Source organism: Aricia agestis, chromosome 9, assembly GCF_905147365.1.
Source record: "Aricia agestis chromosome 9, ilAriAges1.1, whole genome shotgun sequence".
Lineage (NCBI taxonomy): Eukaryota > Metazoa > Arthropoda > Insecta > Lepidoptera > Lycaenidae > Aricia > Aricia agestis.
The window spans coordinates 8,998,298-9,011,644 of NC_056414.1; positions in this window are offsets into that span (position 1 = coordinate 8,998,298).

Consider the following 13,347-nt stretch of genomic DNA (forward strand, 5'->3'; position numbering starts at 1 on the left):
CGTACACGGCACCGTGTCACGGTGCGGCGCCGTACCGTATCACGGTGGCGGCGTCGTGCCGTAACACGGTGGCGGCGCCGTGCCGTGTCTGATGGGGACGCAGCCTAACAAACGTGAAATGACGTCGTTAGAGCAGGACGCGGCATTCTGATTCGATTGTTAGAGTTTCAAAACGGTTTCGTAGTAGGTCTACTGTATTCAATTTGATTAGTGCGAGTGCAGGTGATTAGTGATTAGAAGAAAATAAAGGACTAATCAGTTGCTGGCCACACTCGCCAAATGGAAGTCAGATTTATAATTGGATACACAAAAATAATGTAGTGTTAATAGAAGTGGGTCATAGAAATAATATCTCTATTATAGAATTTCTTACCCTTCTATCACCTTCTATCCAGGGGCGTAACAATGACACTTATTGTGGATGTAAGGTGACCCTAAATGGGCTTTGCAGTAAAAAAAATGTTTGAAAAGTCTATATATAATAAGTATATTATATTGTTAGATATATAGAGTAGGTATGACTGCCAAAAAAGATCGCCAATGCTTTGAAATTCGTAAATCTAACAATAATTTAGAAAAGCACACAAATACCAATCATTGTAAATTGAAGAAATCATAATATTATTTTAAATTAGGTTTTTTTTTTTCGTGGCAATAAAATATCAGGAAAAAACACAAAGCTGAACTGAACGAGCTGTTTTTATAGAAAAAAGTAACTACTACTCGTTATTTAAATTAATGCTCTACTTTACAAAAAAACCGGCCAAGTGCGAGTTGGACTCGCCCATGAAGGGTTCCGCAGCAGCAATAAGGTTTATTTTTATGAAATTAAGATTTAATGAATAGTAGATAATTATGTTTATAGTTATTAATATTATGAATTGTAATATTAATTGTTAATGATGCACGTCATGTGAAGTGTGAACTAGACGTGAATTGCTTAAAGGATTTTAAATCCATTTTTAGGGTTCCGTAGCCAAATGGCAAAAAACGGAACCCTTATTTTATATTCGTCATGTCTGTCCGTCCGTATTTTACAGCCACTTTTCTCCGAAACTATAATAGCTATACTATTGAAACTGTAAATGGTAAGTAGATGTAGTATGTAAACCGCATTAAGATTTTGATACAAAAATGGAAAAATAATTATTAAAAATTTTAGGGGTCCCCATGGGTACAACTGAAACAATTTTTTTTTTCATATAACCTATGCGTATGGGGTATCTATGGATTGGTCTTCAAAAATCATATTAAGGTTTCTAATATCATTTTTTTTCTAACCAAAATAATTTGCGAGAGAGACTTTTACGAGAAATAAACCTTATTGCTGCTGCGGAACCCTTCATGGGCAAGTCCAACTCGCACTTGGCCGGTTTTATTAAATAACTGATTCAAAATGGTACTTATATAATATTATATTACATAAAATATGCTGATCTCACATATTATGACTTTAATAGATTTATATAAACCATAATAAGTAAGAATTACAAAATATTCAGATGTATTTTACATGTTTGACTGAACACAAGCTATTTTCCTCCAAGCAACTATGGAGTATTTTAATATCGTTACTATGGGCGACATCTTTCTCACTGTACATTAATTAAATAATTTTTATGGTCGTTATTCTTAAAGATTGATAAAAAACGGGTTATAAACTATTTATCATCAATTTTTCTTATAACACTTAAGTAAAAAAAATAATTTTAGTCCATAAATCATATTAGAGTGGGTACTTTGTTCACACTCAAGATTTACCAATATGAGTTAGCGAGCCTCATCTGATTTTTACATCAATTAATTTATTATACTTATGAGTGAAATAAGTAACGTCCAAACGTACTGCCTTAAGTTAAAAACCAAAAAATTGTGCTAGTTTTACGTCTTGTTAATATTTTAATTTTAATGTGTGCACATATTTGTTACGTTGCGATCTAGATCGTACATTTAAATGTAATATATTATATTTGTTTAGCTGGGATTGTAATGTGTTTTGTGCATTTAAATAAATAAATAAAAAATAAAATAAAAATATACTCTTATACAGGTGTAACAAAATGATAATTACTTTAGGGTGTGTATTTGTCCCATTAATGTGTAGAGTTCTATGTGAAAGTAGCAGCGCTAAAATATATTTTTTGGTTGTTTGTATTGACTAGCACTTAGGTTAGGAATTTGCCCATACAAAAGTTAATAAAAAAGTAACTCTTTCCCATTCACCGCTGCTACTTTGGCAGTTAACTCAATACAAGGACTCGTACATACCCTAATATCTGAAGTATTATCACTTTATTTTGTTACACCTTGTATATTATACATTGTTACATCGTCATAGAATGCCAAATTTAGAAATGTAACATTTAGAAAACGAATAGTCGTTGTGTAAGTTACACACAGTTCTAAAAGTTACATTTTACATAAAGACTGTTATTAGTTTGTCCAGTCTGCTTAATCGCCATCTTACTTTTAATACTTTTTAATATTTATACATAGAGTTATTATGTCATTAATTCATGAGTATAGGTGTAGGTATCTTGGGTAACAACTAACACCAAAGCATTTACTTCTTCCATCATTTGCTTCAGCGTTTTCTGACATATTATAATAATACACTTTGTAAAAAAAATAACCGATGAGAAGCAATATTTCACTTTGGATTATTTATTCATTTTAGACTTAAAAAAACGTCAGCAGAAATTAGAAGAAAATGAAAATTTATATAGCGTGAGGACCACTATATAATAGACACCCAATATCCATACTTCCTTACTAATATTATAAATGCGAAAGTGTGTCTGTCTGTATGTCTTTTACCTCTTCACGCTCAAACCGCTGAGCATGGAGATACTTTGAGTCCCGGGAAAGGACATAAGACAGTTTTTATCCCGGAAAAATGTACATGTACTTTCCATCTACCTCATCTCGTCTCTACATCACCCAAAGGTTGGCTGGAAGAAAATGCCTTAAGGCATTAAGCCCGCCTCTGTACCTTGATGTGTACAAAAAGTATAATAAAAAATGTACGGTTCAATAAAATACGCAACGGAGTTGCGGGCGTCATCTAGTACCCTATAATTAAAAAATAGTGTAAATAGTAATGGCCTAAATATATTCTTAAGAACTTCCTAAGAACTACGCGACACTTCACTTCAATATTAGACGTCGTGTCGTACGTTTCGCTCTAGTTTACTTCTAATAGCGAAAATATTAAAGATGACATGATGTGATGATGACTTTGGTTTCCTAGAACTAAAGGTAACAACGCTGAACTGGTTTCATAACGTATATAGATTGTTAACTTTTAATAACCAGCGCAACGACGTGTAATCCAACACATTATATGCTGTAATGTCACCGTGTAAAACTCTAGACGTGAGCGCTGCCCACTTAATGATGGTCAATTCTTGTCAGGATACAATTAAAAGTCATTACGATATGACGCAAAACCAAATTACTTTGTAAACAATACAAGATGTATAAATGAGATTCCGTGGCTTAGTGGACAGACCGACAGATTTTTGGTTTTCACTCGAGAGGGTGCAGGTTCGATCCCTCATCACGGATCCTGATTCCATATCTTTGAGACAATTTCAAGTCCCCTGTACATAATATAATACGGAAGGTCTAACGGCGAAGGAATGCATCGGGAGAAAACCCGCACATAGTTAGGTTCCAGACGTAGTGACTAGCTCGTTTCATTTGGACTAGGCTGACAATGAGCAACCAAAACATAGACATTTGAAATGATGTCCCAGGTACTACAATAATAATAATTGAAGAGAGTTCGCTACATTCCTAAAATACTGTATAAACCATCTACTACGGATGCAAAAGGCTTTATAATAGCGCAGACATGTTTTAAGAAACATAATTATTATTGTCTTTATTAGTGACCTTCAGTTAGTGACCCGGGACCTTCGTTACTGACCTCAGCCTTACAACCGGCTTACGTTACATAAGACAAAACCAATGTTTTGGCGTGTTTTGCAGGAACTAGTTTCTGATAACAATATTATGCTTACAAGTATACATTTATACACAAAATAAAATATTAATTATACTTTCTGTATCACTGCGAAACAAGCAAAACCTTGAAGGAACTTACTTTCATATAAAAACGGTAGTAAAATCATCATTTTACTCAAAAATTGATACGACCTATCGTATCAATTTTTGAGTAGTATAATATTCATCTTAGCGGGCCCCTAGAATTAGACAATCAATTTTATTGTGCAATATTACGTTTCAATTTAATATTGAACAGTTTATTTGACAATAAGATTGAAAGGCGGGCGCGTTCAATATTAATCCTAGACGGTCAATAATATTGCACAATACGTGATATTGCACAATAAAATTGATCGTCTAGGGGCCCGCTTAGATTGTTTTAACATACTAATATTAAGGTACCTACAGGTAAATGTTAATTGTTAACTTAATACACCTAACAAAACTCAAGTGAAAACGGTCCATTTGAGAGATGAAAATTATCCTAATACTAGTTAGACGTTTAAAGTTTAAAATTAGGAATTTTACGGAAACCGTATATTTTCCCGCAAAAAATTGCCTATGTCCCTTCAATTGGTCTACTCTACATCTGTGCCAAATGACTTAAGAGGGCGACTAACCCCAAAAATCAAACATCGTCCTTCTCTCTTCACACTTACGCTCGTCTTTCATATGCCAGGTGAAAAGGAATGACGCGGATTCATCGCCAAATTAGTTTTTTCTCAATAACTCGATAAATATTCAACATTTTAAAAATCCGCTAGGTCGATCTCTCAATGGTATAATTTTATGCAATTTGTTAAAATATTTAAACTTAGTTCAATGCACGGTTATGACAATAAATAAAAAAATCGTGAAAATTAGATGCATCTTTGTGATTTTTTCTATCGAGAAAATTTTAAGATATCGTGTTTTTGCTCAGATCGAATTCTCGGAAATATAATGTAGTATCTAATTTTAGAAAATGAAACAGTTCGGGGCTTATTTTAAAGTATAAAAATGATTTATAAAATCGAGACTTTAGGGTCAGTCGCCCCCTTAAAAATTCATCCAGTAGTTCGCAAGATAAGCGGCTTCAAATAATTTTCCCGGGTTTTCCACATTTTTCTCTGTTTCTTCGCTTCTATTGGTCTTAGAGTGATAATAATTTATAGCCTTTAGCCTTCCTCGATAAATGGGCTATCTAACACTGAAAGAATTTTTTAATTGGGACCAGTAGTTCCTGAGATTAGCGCGTTCAAACAAACTAACAATAAATCTCTTCCGCTTTATAATATTATATGTATATACAAGATGTTAGTGTAAACGCCGTTATCCTTGAAACCATCAAATGAGCCCATCAAAATGAACAAATTTTTCTATGAGAAATGCTGGGAACTCAAAAAAATCCGTCTTCATACCTATACAAAATGTCGATCCGGGCATTATGGGTATGAAGACGGCATTTTATTTTTGAGTTCCCAGCATTGTTCTCATAGAAAAAGTTGTTCATTTTGACGGGCTCATTTGCTAGTTTCAAGGACAACGTGTTTACACTAATGAAAGGACTAGATGACGCTTGCAACTCCGTTCGCGTTGCGGCGAAATTCGTTTATCGCGTGGGAACCGTACCTTTTTCGGGACAAAAAGTTTCCTTTGGCCTTTCCCGCGCCTCAAAGTATCTCTAATGTCGTTCCATACATTTGATAGGCGATTCTATATCGAAGCGAAAACGAAAAGATCTTGGCTCACCCCCAGGAAGGCATACGCCAAAGGAAGAAGAAGAACGTAGGTTCGCCAACTCTGATGGTATGGCTAAGTAACGCCTGATTTGTCCGTCGAGCAAATAATGTGTTCATAAAGAATGTCAGTCACCTGAAAGGCTATTAAAATATTTAAATAATAAAAACATATAGATAATTATTGTAGATAAGTGATAATAAGATTACAACTAACAAAAACTTAGTAGACGGCAGTAGGGACCCATTATTATTAGCACTAGATGACGCCCGCAACTCCGTTGCGCCAAAATTCGTTTATCGCGCGGGAACCGTACATTTGGTACATTTTTAGGGATAAAATTATCCTATGTCCTTTCCTGGGACTCAAAGTATCTCCATACCAAATTTCAGCAAATCGGTTCAGCGGTTTGGGCGTGAAGAGGTAACAGCCAGACAGACACACTTTCGCATTCAAAAATTAGTATAGAAGTATGGTAAGATGGATTAGATTTTTTATTGGTCCCGAGCCCCGATTGTTAAAATCTTAGTGTTACTAACGACTTATTAGTTATTTGTAAAAACTAACAAGTAAGTCGTTAGTAACACTATTATTTTCAGTTTAAACGCTATCAAAATGTAATTGTCTTATACAGCTTATTTTACTTTCACTCAAGTTTTACCACAAAAACGACGAATTGCAGCCGACCAGAGGTTACATTTTAGAAATCATTAATTTATTTGAGTCTTGATTTGAGCAGTCATCAAGCAAGTGTGAATAAACGCATTGCTCTTTCCATACTCGAGGCACATTCAAACAACTATTTATGTTCAAAAATAGCATTGTTAAGTTAAAATATCCATATACTAGGATCAACACTGTTTTGATTCTTTAGGCCCTATATTTTAAGGGCCTATAGAATCAAAAACTTTTAACAAATAATGTATAATTTTTCAAAAACCAGGCGGTTATATTGTAAGTAAACGTCTAAAATTTTTAATGTAAACGCCTAAATTTTTTAAAGTCTTCTCTGAGATTTCTTTAGGCTCCGTGGCTTTTATTTTAGTATTTTTTCTTAACAAACACACATACCTACCTATTTTTGTTTTATACTCCGTTTCAATTCATTTTAATTAAAATGTAAACAAAAAATTCAAACACGACCGAATTTATGTGGCATTTTATTTCTCAATTGTACTTACGGTTGATATGAGACATTTAAGTCGGTAGCCGCCGCGGATACTCCGATTCGATCAAATTAATGAATTACAACAGTACAAGTAATTCCAATATTGAACATTACTGAGAAGTAGAACATAGTCCACAAATCACAATCGGCTACCACTACGAGTAGATATGATTATCCCTTTAGTCAGGTCAAAAATTTTGAAAAAAATTACTTCGATGAACATTCTATTACCACAATTATTAATAATAATAACCCATGACCGTGTATGCAACTTCACTGGCGAAATTAAGGCGGGGATTAATCTCAATCAAAAACGATAACCTTGCACACAACCAAAGACCAAGCGTATACGCATCGCAATAAGATTCATTTTAGCCTAGCATAAAACTATAGGTTCTCGGGCGGATCTTCTCTATTTTTCATGTTTTTTTTAAATATCTTTGGAAATAAATATTAAGAAACAAAATTGCTCGGTTAAAGAATTTATAATATAGATTTACTAACAATTTATTCAAATAAAATGTACAATTATCCTAGTTAATACTTATATTTCGATGAAATACAGTTTTTTCGGAGGTAAGTTTGTAAATTAATTACAGCCAAAGTATTTATTTATTTATTTATTTGGGATAACAACAGCCATCAATTTTACAATGTACAATAGAAGAATACAACAAGTACATAAGGCCAATAACAGCTATCCACAACTTATTACAATGCTTATTACAATTTTACCAAAAGTAAACAGCATAGAAACGGAAATGAAAACATGTTTGACACTTAATGCTAGTTCTTATAATAATATCAAGCCATTTATTTTATCTATTATAACTTATAAGTTATAGTATAATATAAATAATAAATATATACATATATAAATGTGTATGATATAATTTGGTGAATAAATGATAAAATAAGTATGATATATGCATATAAGATATAAGTATAATTTAAATAGTAAAAGTAATTAATTAATAATTATAGATGAGGATATTGAAAACAATATATAAATTCAGTACAATTTCATTAATTTTAAAACTAACTAACGACTCCAATTATCACACAGGCTTTTTATTTTTCTAACAAGGATAATTTAATTTTTGATTTTAATGATGGTTTTGTTTCTATAAAGGGATCAATATGAGAAAATTTTTTGTTGTATGTTTGTATAATTCTAGTGAGAACACAATTTTTAGCGTAATTAGTATACTGAAATGGGACATAAAATAGAGGAGTTTGACGTGTTCTGCGATGGGGTACGTTAAACAAGACTAGATTTAACAGATAAGGACTATCTATATTACCATTTAATATATCATATAGAAGACACATGTCATATAAGTTACGACGATCATCTAGGCGCATTAGTTTATAATGACGACACTCTTCAACGTAATTCTGTGTGGGTAAAGAAGAGCCAGACTTAAAATTTAGAAAACGAATAAACTTCTTCTGGATGTTTTCAATTAAAAAATTTTTAATTGAAAACATCCAGATTATATTTCAAAAAAGTATTACGTTTTATTAAAATGTTTATGATTTAAGGTATTTTGAATATTGTGCTTTATATCTCATATTTTTTAACACTTCGTTATTATATTGGAACTAGGTAAACCGGGAGTCACGGAATAACAAATTGGGGTTTATCCTCGCCTTAAGGCTATTTTAGTTTAAGAAAAATATTTTTTATAGATCGATAAGTTACGTAGTGTCTTTTGCTTACTATTATGCAAAGTCCAAATTCGTTAATATTACTTGTAGTTATTACTTATTAGACATAATATAAAAAATATTTAAACTTTAATGCAGACCTAGCTAATATTACTTATATTAATACAAAGCTAATTAATACTTTATTATCTTATATTAATACAAAGCAAATTAATACTTTATTATTTTTTATAAACTTTATATTAAAACATAATAATTAACAGCAGTGTAGTCCAAGGCTTTGTCATTTCATTTATGTATTCAGATTTTCTTTCATGTTTAACTGGAATCCTAAACTCATGTTGATGATGATGATGACGATAAGGGCTATGCCCTTTTTACTAAACCCTTAAATTAAAAGCAATTTTAACCACGTTTAATAACCAGACCAAAATGTTTAATGCAATTAACAAACATTGGAAAAATTCCTGCGCGCTCGTTTAAGTCTTTTGTATTGGAGTTGTAGCCCGGATATATGGACGTACAAAAAAAAAATGTTTACAGCTATCCATACTAATACTTTAAATGCGAAAGTGCCTCTATCTGTCTGTCATCTTATTATGCATAAGGTGCATAACATATTTTGCCGAAAACGCAATGAAGATACCTCAAATCCTGGGAAAGAACATAGGATAGATTTCATCATGAAAAAAATTAAAAAATATGCGTGATAGTCAAATTTCTGCGTAAGCAAAGCGGATGTCAATAATATTTACTTTTAATTATTTAGTTTATATTTAGTTTCGTATACATTATATCGTACATATTACGGCTGTTGAGGTAGGTAGAGTGATCTGTATAAAAAATATGAATATGTACTACACTTTAGATAATAATATCTATGGACGCTTCACACCACGTCAGTCTGGCTCCGTGCTAAGTACCTAAAGGACTTGTGTTACAGGTACCAGACAACGGAAATATATTTAATACTAGTATACATATATTTAAGATTTTTATTATATCAAACACATATTTAATACACATCCAGACCCGGGAATATTGAAAACTTTTTTTTCCGTCGACGGGATTCGAACCCGCGACCCCCGGCTTGAGCTACCGACGCGCTCACCACTGAGCCCCAGAGGTCGTCAACGATATAAATAACCAGTGGAAAACTTTGAAATTCAATTTTTAAATTCTTAGTAGACGTTGAAATCAAATAAATTGGTTCATTATCTAAACACACAATATACGAATAAAGGAGATTAATTGAGCGAAAAGTACGCATCGAGAGCGCTATGTTTAATTGACATAACGGAATGCTGAATAAATGAGTGTATTATGCCTAATGTCTCTACATTAGTACAGTCACGATGGTAGAGTCAACATCCTGAGTAAAACTGCGTAAAAAAACAAACAATCCGTATGACGTTTACTCGGAACTCTCGGAAGACATTGACGGAAGACAAAAATGTATTGAAATTTCGTACGTCACTACAATTTACGAGCTTTTAAAAATTGTACCACATCTGCAGTCATCTGATTTAGTTTCGAAAATAAATATTTTAAACTCTATCAAAAACCTAAACTACTGTATCTATCAAAAATATAAGATATTTGTTCGCTACATTTTCAAACTAAGAACTGCAACTATTAATTTGGATTCAAAAATGTCGAAAAGCACTTTGTTGGCAATTATTTTAGCAATTAGATCCTCCTAGGTCCTAGATTAAAATATTTTTTTAATTATTTATTGTTATTTTACCAGAAAACTTTTCAATTTAAAGGAAATTAATAGATTCTTAATTATATAATGCATTGTTTTTTGTCTGTTTTGAAGCAAGATAGACATCGAATACGGAGAAACTTATCGAGCATAGATCACTAAACCGCATGTTTAAAATTGATGCTTGCCTTCGTTTACAGCGGCCGTTGACACTTCTTTTGTCTTTTTAAATCTAAATTATGGCTCAAGATAAAAGTATTTTATATCAAACGACAATATCGACTTGCAATCGTATGTCTCAACATTTGAAAATTGAAGGGCACTTATAAGAGTCGAAGATGGAAGCGAAATTCGAGGCAAAAGAATCGTGCCACTGAAGTGTATCTGAGAAGCATATGTACTATTTTATACTACGTTTTTTAAGCCTTAGGTAGTATTTACTTCTACAGTACAACGATACCTTAGATATTGTGTTTAGTCGATTTACGAAAATTGAAAGTTGCAATAAAATGGTTAAGAACTACATAGAATATTTCTTGTAAAGATTATCAGGATCTAGACATTTAAAACAAAACACGCGTCGTTATGACTTTGCTGACGATATCGTGTCGGATCGTATAAAAGTTAAGGTGACGACAATTGTGATGAATCAGACCCAAGACACCTTTTATCGCGAGAACAACATTAGATGAATAAATATACGTAATAAATTACTTCTAATATCTATGTACAAAACACGCTACTTAGCTATAAATAGAGTGAAATAAGCTAAAAGGTTATTTTTTAGGTTGTTTAATATAACAATAAAACATATAAAACTATAATACATTGAAAGCAAGTAACATAATTTTTTTAACAATATTTACAAATAACTAAAAATAGCAAAATATTTCAGCAGAACAAAGGATAATAATATATTATTTATTATCTGTAATAAATCGTATACATATTACATACTGATAAATTTTTAAGAAATTAGTTACTTTCACCTACGAAAATAAGTGATAGAGCCTACGAAGGGGGAAATTTATATTTAAAAACTTTACACTAAAAATAATCCAATAACTCAATATTTTCATGTTTACTTAATTGTTTTTGCGGTTAGACCTCAGACTCGTATTGACATTTTAAAAGCCCTTATTGGATTAAATTGCAGATAACAATACGCTGCGGTTAATAATTGACATATTCGGGTTTGTCCAAAGCTGATCCCAAATCTGAAACATCAGAATAACATTAAAACCTCTGCACTGATATTAAACTGATTAGCAGTGTCAGTGATCCAGAGTGATTCAACAAAACTGTTACAAACTGACCCAAGTGATACTTTATATTATATCTAAGTAGTAATGTACCTATTAAACAGGAACAAGAGTGAAACGTGCATTGTCCCATAAATACCTAACAGTTCATGAAGTAATAAAGATGGCTTTACTTCTGACTTTGAACACGTGCCAAAACATATTCGTATGGCTTTAATGTTTCATATTCCTTGATGAGTAAACGTCATTTATTTTTTTATTTAAATTTACTTATTAACAATTTTCAATCACAATTTTGTTACTAAATATAAGACACATAATTTCATAGAAATTGTGACATGTTACATGAAGATCTCTAATATATAAAACTAGCCGTGCCCGCGACTTCGTTCGCGTGGAAAAGTAATTATGGGCATCATATTTATTTTGGCGAATAATTTCCTCAGCTTTATTAATTATAGCTGTTACCCACGACTTCGTCTGCATCTATTTCATTAATGCATTAATTTCGACCATTCTTAGACCATATAAAAACGATTATTGTGAGTTAATCTTAAAAGATAGATATATTGTACTATCGCGCACATTTTTTAGATCATTTAAAGTGGAATTATTCTTCAATACATATTTTTTGGGTATCTTCGACCGTTTTTGCAGCGCACGCAACGGAAGCTCTCAAAGATTAATAATTTTCCCCGCTTTTTTCCACTTTTTCCTCTGTTTCTTCGCTCCTAAAAGCCACAGCGTGACGTTATAATATAGCCTTCCTCGATAAATGGGCTATCTAACACTGAAAGAATTTTTTAAACCACCAGTCACTGTGAGTCACAGGACCAGTAGTTCCTGAGATTAGCGCGTTCAAACAAAAAAACAAACCCTTCAGCTTTATAATATTAGTTATATTCTCATGTGACATGTCACAGAGTCTGTGCGCGAACTTCTTCAAAACAGCTCAACCGATTTTAATGAAATTTTGTATGTACATTCGTTAGGCCTGAGAATAGGTTTTTATCTACTTTTTATATTGATACTAGAAATAATTTATATGGCAAAACAACGTTTGCCGGGCTAGTTTCTATCTACTCTAGATATAGGCTTTTTGTTTTACTTTACTTTGTGTTAAAAAAACAAGCTGATAAATAAAGTTGAGCTTGTTCATAGTGAATATTTAACCAAGAACGCATTTATCAAAAAAATATTAGGTAATAGGTAGGCCAAAACTGTATTTGTTTAGGCACTAATAAGTTTGTTATTGTTGCAATGTCATATTTAATTAGAGTATGTTTGGGATAATTTAATATTTGATGAAACAGGTTGAATTATAATTTTATTAGGAAATTTCGCAACAAGATAAAAATAAAAACACGGAAATGCACAGTTAAGTAGCGACTTTGTAATGATAAATGTAACCTACACGAAAAAAACAACCACATTTATTTGCTTTATTTTGCAATTTATTTTCGGCTTTATTTTTAATTCCAAGAGTGTTTTGGCACGGCGTCGACGTTGCCATGGATAGGTAGCAGCTGCCAGTCAAAATAACGCCAGCGTTAGTTTAAATTTCGGCCAGTGAAAAACGAAGCTTGTATATCATTAATGCGGGGCCGGGAGTGTAAAAAATATTTCCCTCGAGCCACACTATTGCACCTAGTATTAAACAACAAACAATATTGCAGCGCTAGTTCAGTATTTGGCCACGCACCAAAACAACCTTGTAAGTGTGTACTAGACATGATATTATTTTGACATATTTATTGAACAGAGATAAATGGTTATGGTGTTTAATTGGAGCTTGTATAAAGTCTATG